Source organism: Dioscorea cayenensis, chromosome 17 (genome assembly GCF_009730915.1).
Source record: "Dioscorea cayenensis subsp. rotundata cultivar TDr96_F1 chromosome 17, TDr96_F1_v2_PseudoChromosome.rev07_lg8_w22 25.fasta, whole genome shotgun sequence".
Taxonomy (NCBI): domain Eukaryota; kingdom Viridiplantae; phylum Streptophyta; class Magnoliopsida; order Dioscoreales; family Dioscoreaceae; genus Dioscorea; species Dioscorea cayenensis.
In genome coordinates, this window is record NC_052487.1 from 22,025,923 (window position 1) to 22,035,400 (window position 9,478).

Consider the following 9,478-nt stretch of genomic DNA (forward strand, 5'->3'; position numbering starts at 1 on the left):
ATGATTTTGGGACCACATTAGCTCCCACCGATTGTAGAATAATGATATAGTATTTCTATAGTTTTTTTATAGTATGTTTGTACAATATATTATTGTGGGCATGTGGCATTAGGAATTCGACTTTGCACTATTCACCCACTATTCATGGTGACTTCTACTAGGTTTTTTTATATTTTTTAAATATATATTTCAATAGTCACCCACTACAATATGTTTCCACATTTTTTATAATTATGTGGTTTATCCTTTTTATATTTTTTTAACGAAATTGCAAAAAGCACCAGTAAGTTTTCAGATATCTAAAAGCACGATTAGTTTTGCACTCTCCAAAAAGCCCCTTCGCTTTTTAATCTGATGATTTTTTTAAACCCCACGACATCTCAATAGTGATTGATAGAGTTAATTTGGAATTTTTTGGACGAGTTTTAAACTCCTCAAAAACCCCTTCCTTTTTAAAAAAATGAGTTTTTTGTTTAAAAAATTGAGTTTTCTGTTTAAGGAATGAGTTTTTACTGTTTAAGAAATGAGGGTTTCTCGTTTAAAAATGAGGTCTCTGTTTAAGAAATGAGTTTTCTGTTTTAAAAAAATGAGGGTTTTTGTTTAAAAATGAGGTCTCTGCATTTTAAGAAATGAGTTTTTGTGGTGTAGTTTATACTCTGAAAATCTCTTTATTACTGAGTTAAGTTTGGGTAGCCGATGAGACAAAGCATGTCACTTTCACTAATCACGATCGCGTTCGTGAAAAATGGGATTTCAAGTTCGAGAGAAAAAGGTCCGACCTTTTCGATCGCCTTCTCGACGGCGAGGGACGTCGCGGTCTTCCCGGGTCGACGGCGAAGAAGATGAAAGAGATGAGGTCGACGATAGGGAAGAAGATGAAGGCGAAGGCGAGGCGGGCGAGATCGAGCGCTCGTCGGAGCCGCTTCCTCCCTCCGTTCTCGCTCAGCGAGCTTAGGCGCCCATGGATCGAAACCCGGAATGATTCCTAACCCTAACCCTATTGCTATCCATGTTGCGGTCTCCGCGATCGAGAATGGTTCCGATTCGAGTTGACCCGTCTTATCCGGCGTCGCCACGAAGACCTCACCACTCCGACCGTAGGAGCGTCGCCAGACCGGATCGCCAGCGCCGATAAAGATTTCTCCTTTAAGACCCCACGCGGCGGGCCAGCGCCGAGATCGCTCGCCGGATCACGGAGCTCGACACTCAGCGTTCGCTGCGAGATCGCTGACGATGAGATACTCGATGTCCCTACTCGATGAGGGTCTCTGTTTAAAAATAAGCTCTCTGTTTAAGAAATGAGTTCTCTGTTTAAGAAATGAGTTCTCTGTTTATATGCTTGTTTGTCTTTGTTTAACTATCGATGTTTCGTTTAATATATTGCGTTTATGTTTAAAAAGTGCTTAAATATCGTTGTTTCTATTTAAATATGTACGAGTGCAACCTTTCGATGCCTTCAGCTCGACGACGAGGAGCATCGCGGTCTTCCCGAGGGTCGACGACGAAGAAGATGAAAAGAGATGAGGTCGACGAGCAGGGGAAGGCGATGAAGACGAAGGCGAAGGCGGCGAGATCGAACCCTCATCGGCTCCACTTCCTCCCTCCCGTTCCCGTCGCACCGACTTAGGCGCCCATGGATCGAAACCCCGGAATGATCCCTAACCCTAACCCTATTGCTATCCATGTTGCGGTCTCCGATCGAGAATGGTTCCGATTCAGATTCAGCCCGTCTTATCCGACATCGCCATCGCGAAGACCTCACCACTCCGACCGCCGAGGAGCGTCGCCCAGCCCGGATCGCCATCGCCCGATAAAGATTTCTCCTTTAAGACCCCACACGCAGCACGCCACGCCGAGATCGCTCGCCCGGATCCGGAGCTCAGCACTCAGCGTTCGGCGAGATCGCGACGATGAGATACTCAGATGTCCCTACTCAATGAGGGTTTACTGTTTAAAAATGAGGTCTTTGTTTAAAAATAAGCTCTCTGTTTAAGAAATGAGTTCTCTGTTTATATGTTTGTTTGTCTTTGTTTAACTATCGATGTTTCGTTTAATATATTGCGTTTACGTTTAAAAAAAGTGCTTAAATATCGTTGTTTCTATTTAAATATGTACAGTGGCCAAGATTAATTGGTTTTTATATCCGGGGATTAATTTATCACGTAAATATTTGTTTTTCCGTTTAAATATTAATGTTTTTTTGTTTAAAAAAATGAGTTTTATGTTTAAAAAAATGAGGTTTCTGTTTAAAAATGAGTTTTTCGTTTAAGAAATGAGTTTTTGTTTAAGAAAATAAGGGTTTCTGTTTAAAAATGAACTCTCCGTTTAAGAAATGAACTCTCTGTTTAAAAATGAGCTCTCTGTTTAAAAATGAGTACGTACAAAAAGGAATGCAAAAAAGAATGATGTATGCAAAAGGTTTAAGAGCGATGATGGAATTTCATAATGCAGGGGTAAAAAGGAAGTGAAAAATAAAGGAATGGTTGTATCGAGGTATGCAAAAACTCACAGTGCTTTTGGGAAGTTTTGAAATTATCGAGGGTTAAACAGTAATTTTCCCATTTTTTAAAACATATATATTTCAATAGTAAAAAACATAAAAATCTCATATTAGTGAGCTTCTCTCGTTAATCCCGATGAAGAGGGTTATCATGGGTGACTTAAACAACCAATCCATAAGCCGAGCGCAACAATGTGTTACTTGTTGATAGCATAAAAATTACTCATTCACATTCGTCTCGGTCAAGCTTTGAAAGATTCGACATTACATAAATCGATCAAGTAAAGACCAAGAATAGAAGGCTAAAACCCATAGTCTATGAAAAATCAATGCTAAGGAAGTAACTTAGAAGATTCCAATAATATTAAAAAAGTATGGAAGGACTACTGTGTGGCTTAACGACTAATATCATCGAAAGACTTGGAGAATACCCGCACTTATAGAATGGCGGCATTTGAGGAACAGAGTTGAATGGTTAAACTAAATCGGAACCACGATCGCGCTTGATGGAAGCATTCATCAAAATTAGATAGCTAGTAAATTGTTACCGGTTATACGGAGTATGATGGAAGATTGTGTCCAGAAACTCAATAGTATGAGGGCTCAATTATTTAATTCAAGCGCTTTAGAAATTGGCCAAAGAAGTCTTTCTTACGGAGTGGAATTTTTAAGCGATCTTCCATTTTACATTGTTGGCATCGCTCGATCATTGGAGATGATGCATTTACTTTATTCTTGTATGACTAATGGTTAAAGGTAGGGCGCCCAAAAGATTATTAGCTTGATCCTTTTTACTCCTCCCCGTGCCCTTGGGGTTCTATTAGGGACCTATTTCATGTGTTGCTCCCATATTTGCCTCACCTAAACTATCCTTCTATTGCTTACATCATCTTGAGGGTTAGTTACTCTCGAAAAACAAGAACTCTAAACTTTGGAGCCTAACCTCCAATGGAAAATTCTCTATTAAGTCATTTTATTGCTTTCTCAATAATGGTGGTCTTCGTTATCAATTAACTCCAATAATCTAGCGAGGTTTTTGCTCAAGAAAAATTTGTATTTTCAATTGGCTTATTTGGAAGAATAAAATCCACACATTTGAGAACCTTACTATCATGAGATGTAATAAATGCCTAATTACTACCTGCTTGATGTGCTTCGTAGTAATTGAGACTGCTAATCATCTCTTCCTCGGGTTCATTTTACTCATGACCAGAAATATTTGCACTTTATAACGTTCTGACCACAAAACTTTTTTTAATACAAAAATAACTTTTTTTGACTCCACGTGTGGCCATAATAGCTTGTTTTAAGGCGGTTTCGTGCGCCACGTCAGCGGCACATCATCATACTCACTGAAACAACCTTAAAACAGGTTATTATGGCCTCACGTGCAATCAGAGAAAAGTTAAATGATTACAGCATTAAAAAGTACAAACATTTGTGGCCATGAATGAAATGACCCCTCTCTTCCTCTATTGCCTTTTTACTTCTCAAATATATAACAACTTTGGTTAAATATTTAGGTAGCGTTTGGTTAGATGTAGTTGAAAATACAGTAGATTTCCAATTACGGTGTAGTTGTAAATTCTGGAGTTAAAAATGCAGAAGAGTCAAATTTGGTGTTTGGTTGACTATAATTGAAAATGCTGAATTTCAAAATTTTGTGTTTGTTTGGAAGGATTTGTAAATCTAGATTTTGAAAATATGTGTTTGGTTGGATGTATTTGTAGGATATAAACACCCTTGCTAAGGATATCCCACCTTGGGTCATTATTAAATTTAATTAATTATAAATACACAATTAATTGTTATTAATAGTAACCAAAATAATTATGCATATAATTACTTAATTTAATATAAAATTATGTTTTCATTACAAATTATTGTTATTTTTAATAATTATAAAAAATATATATTACACTATTTATAATTTTTTATATTGATAAAAATATAATAGTAACCATTTATTATTAAGATAAAATAATATCATGATTTTATTTTTATTTATATATATATATATATATATATATATATATATATATATATATATATATATATATTATTGGAAAGTCTCATGGGACCCAGCATGTGAGACTTTTTGTAAAATCAAAATGCGAGGAGATTGAATTTACGATGGGTTTGAGCATGGTTCCAAAACCAAAATCGAAATCATCTATCTGCAGTTTCTAATTACTTTCAAAATTCTCAAAATCCAACCAAACAAACACTAGATTTTGAAGTTTTTTGTAATTACAATTATATGTAGTTTTATATCCGGCCAAACAAACACACTATTAGTCTCTCTTAGGGGCTGTTTGGTTATCTGTAAGTGAAATTACATGTAAGTGAAATTACAGTGTAAGTGAAAATGCTGCATTTCAATTTACATCATTGCTGTTTGGTTTGCTGTAACTGAAAATGCTGCATTACTTTTAATTTGTTTGGTTTGATGTAAGTTAGAAGTATATGGCATGAAATGTAAGTGGAGAGGGTGAGATTACTCTAAATATCTGAGTGTTATTATTAATTATTTAATATATTTAAAAAATAATTTTAAAAAAAATAATTTATTTAATTTAATTTAATCTTTAAATTAATTAAATGATTTAATAAAGTATTTATTACATTTAAAAATAATAATGAGAAACTTAAATAACTAAGTAAATAATAATAATAAGAAAACTTAAATAATTAAGCACTAACTCTAAATAATTAATTTAACTCTCCCTATCTACTTTTTGACATTAACGTATTAATTAATTAATTAATTTAATGATAATTTTATTAAATTAGAAAATATATAAAATTCTTTAATTTTATATAAAAATATTTTTAATTAAAATAAAATACAAATTGGTATGTTTTTAAATAAAAGAAATAAATTTAATAAAAACATAAATAAGTATAAGTTTAATTATGATTATGATTGATTCTACCTTAAGTTTTTCATTTATCTTTTAATGCATAATTTGGAGAGAGAAGAATGGTGATTTTTACTTACAAATATTTTAACTGCGTTTCAACTTCTGACAAATAAATTTCGCGTAAGTTGAAATGTTGCAAAGTACTACAAAAGCGAAAACTTTTTACATGTAAAAGGCGATTTCTGACAAATAGCGACCTTTTTACATGTAAAACCCGAGTTCACATTACATGTTACTACATACTGCGGTAACTTCATGACCTTAGTATCCTATTTCTTGTAATGAACTATGGGATTTCGAAAGAAAAGGACCTTGAGTGATTCACTCAAGAACACTTGGGATCTCCTAGTCAGGGTAATTGTTTGGAGATTGGCTAGATCGAAACACTCATATTTTCAAGTTTATTTCGCTCCCATCGGTTTCAACTATTCTCAAATTTACCATTTGTTTCTTCTCTGAATATCACCATCCCTTGGCGTCAGCTGAGCTTGAGAATTTGGCGTCCAGTGGATTCGAAGATGACTTTGAATATGTTTGGGATCCCCGAGCAAGTGATCTGAGAGATCGATAATCATCATTGGTGCGAATAAATTCTTCTCCATCTTAGTTTGGTTGTGCAGACTTGGAATGATCTTTCTTGAATGTCTCGATGTGTTTCACTGCTAATTTATGTTGTTCAATGTCACTGAAAATGTGAATAAACCACTTGCAGATTAGAGAGAAACAAGCAAAAGTACAACTACGACTGAGACAATGTCACTTTGTATTTCTTGTATTTTTGTTCTTGCACTTCCTCTATTTTTCTTAATAAAATATTGATTTATTTATTTATCACGGAGTTTGATTGCAAAAAGACATACTGGGAGGCGTCTGATGCTCTATTTTCTTTAATAAATTGTGCAGCTTATTTGCTTTGCGACACACACTAGGAATATTGGTCAAAAGCGAAGAACAGCGATGCTCTACGATGTTGCTTTCCTTTTTCCAGTGAACTTGCTCACTTGTTAGAATTTCCTTTTTCTAAGGATCTTGATGTTACTCGGGTTCGAGTTATTTTTGAGTCGGTGGTCGATGGGGAGGCGAGGGACGTTAAATGTTGGTTTTCGAGGATATGGTTAGTTCTCGGTGAAATCTTACTACAACTTCCCTTAATGATGGCGGGTTGCGTTTCGCAGCGTGGTGAGATTCTTTGGAAAAGACATTGTCCTTTGAAAGTCGATATTTTTCAAGCTGGCTTATGCGGAAAGATAGATCCCTAACCACGGAAAATCTAAGCGAGGCGTTGTAATAGACTTCCAGTTGCAGCACTATGTGATGTGTATCTTTGATATTGAGTCGGTCGATCATCATTACTTCATTGCTCATTCGCGCGGGGAGGTGTGGAATTTTTGTGGTGTAGCTTAGTGGCTGCTCCACCAAATGCGATCGTGCTGATCGGTGTTCTTGGAGATTGAGCGATGAGGCCGGCGGCTAGGGTGATTCTCGATCTTGTGATCAGGGCGCTGGTTTGGCATGTTGGTGGCTAGAAATGATAGAAATTTTTAATGCTAAAATTCTTCCCCGTCGTTCATGCCTTGTCCTAAATATTGCTCACCTGATTTTATGGTGGTTGATAAGCACTGCGGATAACATCAAAGGCGGAAGACTCCATTTCTATGGTCCATGTGACCTCAAGTTTCTACGGGGCCCACGGGGACGGTGCCAAGAGTGATGCTACTACCGAGGAGAAACCCGATCGACCCACGGGCTGGTTTGTCGTATACGAGTGTGGGTTTGAGGAAGCCCGTGATGTTTTCTTATGGTGGTTTTGTTGTATCTCTACTATATCACCTCTTGTGGTGAGGGATTCTTTTATAGTTTTGTTGTTGGCTTAGGGGGTTGTCTTGTACTTGTGATAATTTAGAGTGGTTTTATCCACCTAAAAAAAGAAAGACATTGGAAATATTGCATGAAACAATGAGGGTTTTCTTTTACGCTGAGTCCTCAGTCCCGGATTACCGCGATTTTACGAAATGTTGGATCTTGAGGGCAATTTCAAATCTCAATCCACAATTCATTGGCTCTTTCAAACTTCGACATATTTGAACCTCTCCTATCTTTGGTTTCTCGGTACCATCCACCTTTCGACTTGAAATCTTTCAAAGTTGGAATTCCTTTATCTTTCATCAAATTTTCCTCCACTTATGGTGGATGACTTCCAGTGGGTGTCAGGACTAACTTCTCTTATTCAAATGGAGATGGATGGGGTTGACCTTTCCAATGATTAGGTCTCAGTTGGTTCGTTCCTATGCAATAGGTTGGCATCTCGTCTTAGATTCGTCGAAGGCTTGTGGTGTTTTCAGGGGATAACTCCGGTCTCTTCCTTTTGTAAACTTGCATAATCTTGCAATCCTTGATCTTTGATGAGCGACTTCAATACGATAATCCCAAATTGGTTTTCTCAATCTTAGCAATTTAGTTCATGTGGACATGAACTTCTGTCGCACTTTTCGTAGACCCATACCGGTCGAGCTTGGTTCTAACCTTTCAAAAATTTGAGATGCTTGGATTTGCTCGTTTGAACAATAATCTCACTTGCTAGATTGTTCGTCTTCTTTGAGAGGAGGCGGAGAAGGATTGAATATTTTGGCGTTCTTGCCAATCAAGTTTGTGGAGATGCAGAGCATCCATTGGTAACTTCACATCTTGTAGAGGCTCGACACCTTCTCAACTTAATTCAGGTGGTGTCCCAAGTTCGATTGGTGGCTGCGCAACTTGAAGACTACGATTTTTAGATGGTAATAACTTGACTCTTGAACTACCTCCAGTACCTTGAGCGAATCTGCGTATTTACGAGGCATCCTTTCCTACTGTCAAAAATTACGCTGGAGCATCCTTTGCCTGAGACTTCAGCAGACAAGCACCTTAGAGCATTTGGGCTAAATTTGATTTTGGTTCGATTAAGCTCAAGAAGCTAGCACTACTACATGACCAGAATCACTTGATGCTATCAAGGAATCCAGTGCTCTCAATGTGAGTGAACTTACCAGATGCCTCACTTAAGAGCTGATTTTTTCCGTATCTTACATCGGGAAGAAATCTATTGGAAGCAAAGAGCTAGGGTGACTGGCTCAAGGAATGGGATGGAAATACTAGTTACTTTCATTCCATTGCTATTATGGTCGTGAAGCGAAACTTTATCCACTGAGTTTGCTTCGTGGCGACAACGGTGGAGGACACTATCTGAGATAGGTGGCAGCTTTCACATGTTTTTATCATAATCTCATGTGGTTCCACTCGAGGACTTTTGTATTAAGATTAGCTGGCGTAATCTTCTTGGGTCTAAACAAATCGGGACCTTTCTTCCCTTGATGCCCCCATTCTCTCAAGAAAGAAATTAAGTAGGCGGTGTCTTTTGACATGAAAGCCGGACAAAGCCTGCTGGTCACGATGGTTTTCCAATCTTCTTCTTTCAAGAGATATTGGGATATTGGTAAAGAGAATATCTTCAAGATTTGTGAGGACTTTTCTAGGGGTAGAACTAATCTTGAGCAGCATCAGATTGGGCCAACATTGCCCTTATCCCAAAAACCATGCTCGGAAGATCCCTCTCATTACCTTTCGATCCGGTTTGATCAACTCTTCCCTCAAGATTGTTTCTAAGATCTTGGCAAACAGACTTAGACTCAGAAAATCGAGCTGGGTTGGTCGATTCAACTCAATCGACTTTTATCGAAGAGACGATTGTATTATTAATAACATTGTTACCGCTCAAGAGCTCATCTACTACATGCATCACTTCGGGGTTGATCCTCAAAGTGGACTTTGCTAAAAGCCTTTATCTTTGTTGATTGGAATTTCATGTTTGAACTCTTAAAAGCTAGAGGGTTTAGCGACAAATGTATTAATTTGGATTAACTCTATTTTCTCCACCTCAAGGCAAAAATTCATTATTGATGGTGTCAAAATGGATATGTCCGTTATCGCAGAGGACTCAGGCAAGGGGACCCGTTTTCTCCTCTTCTTTTTGTCCTCGTACGTGGGCGTTCTCGGCCTCCATGTTTAACAATGCACT

The 9,478-nt window shown here is 37.3% G+C and overlaps 1 pseudogene; it reads left to right on the forward strand.

The window, feature by feature from the left end:
* Positions 1–6,881: 6,881 nt before the first annotated feature.
* The window catches only part of LOC120281299, a 6,140-nt pseudogene continuing 3,543 nt past the window's right edge, over positions 6,882–9,478 (forward strand).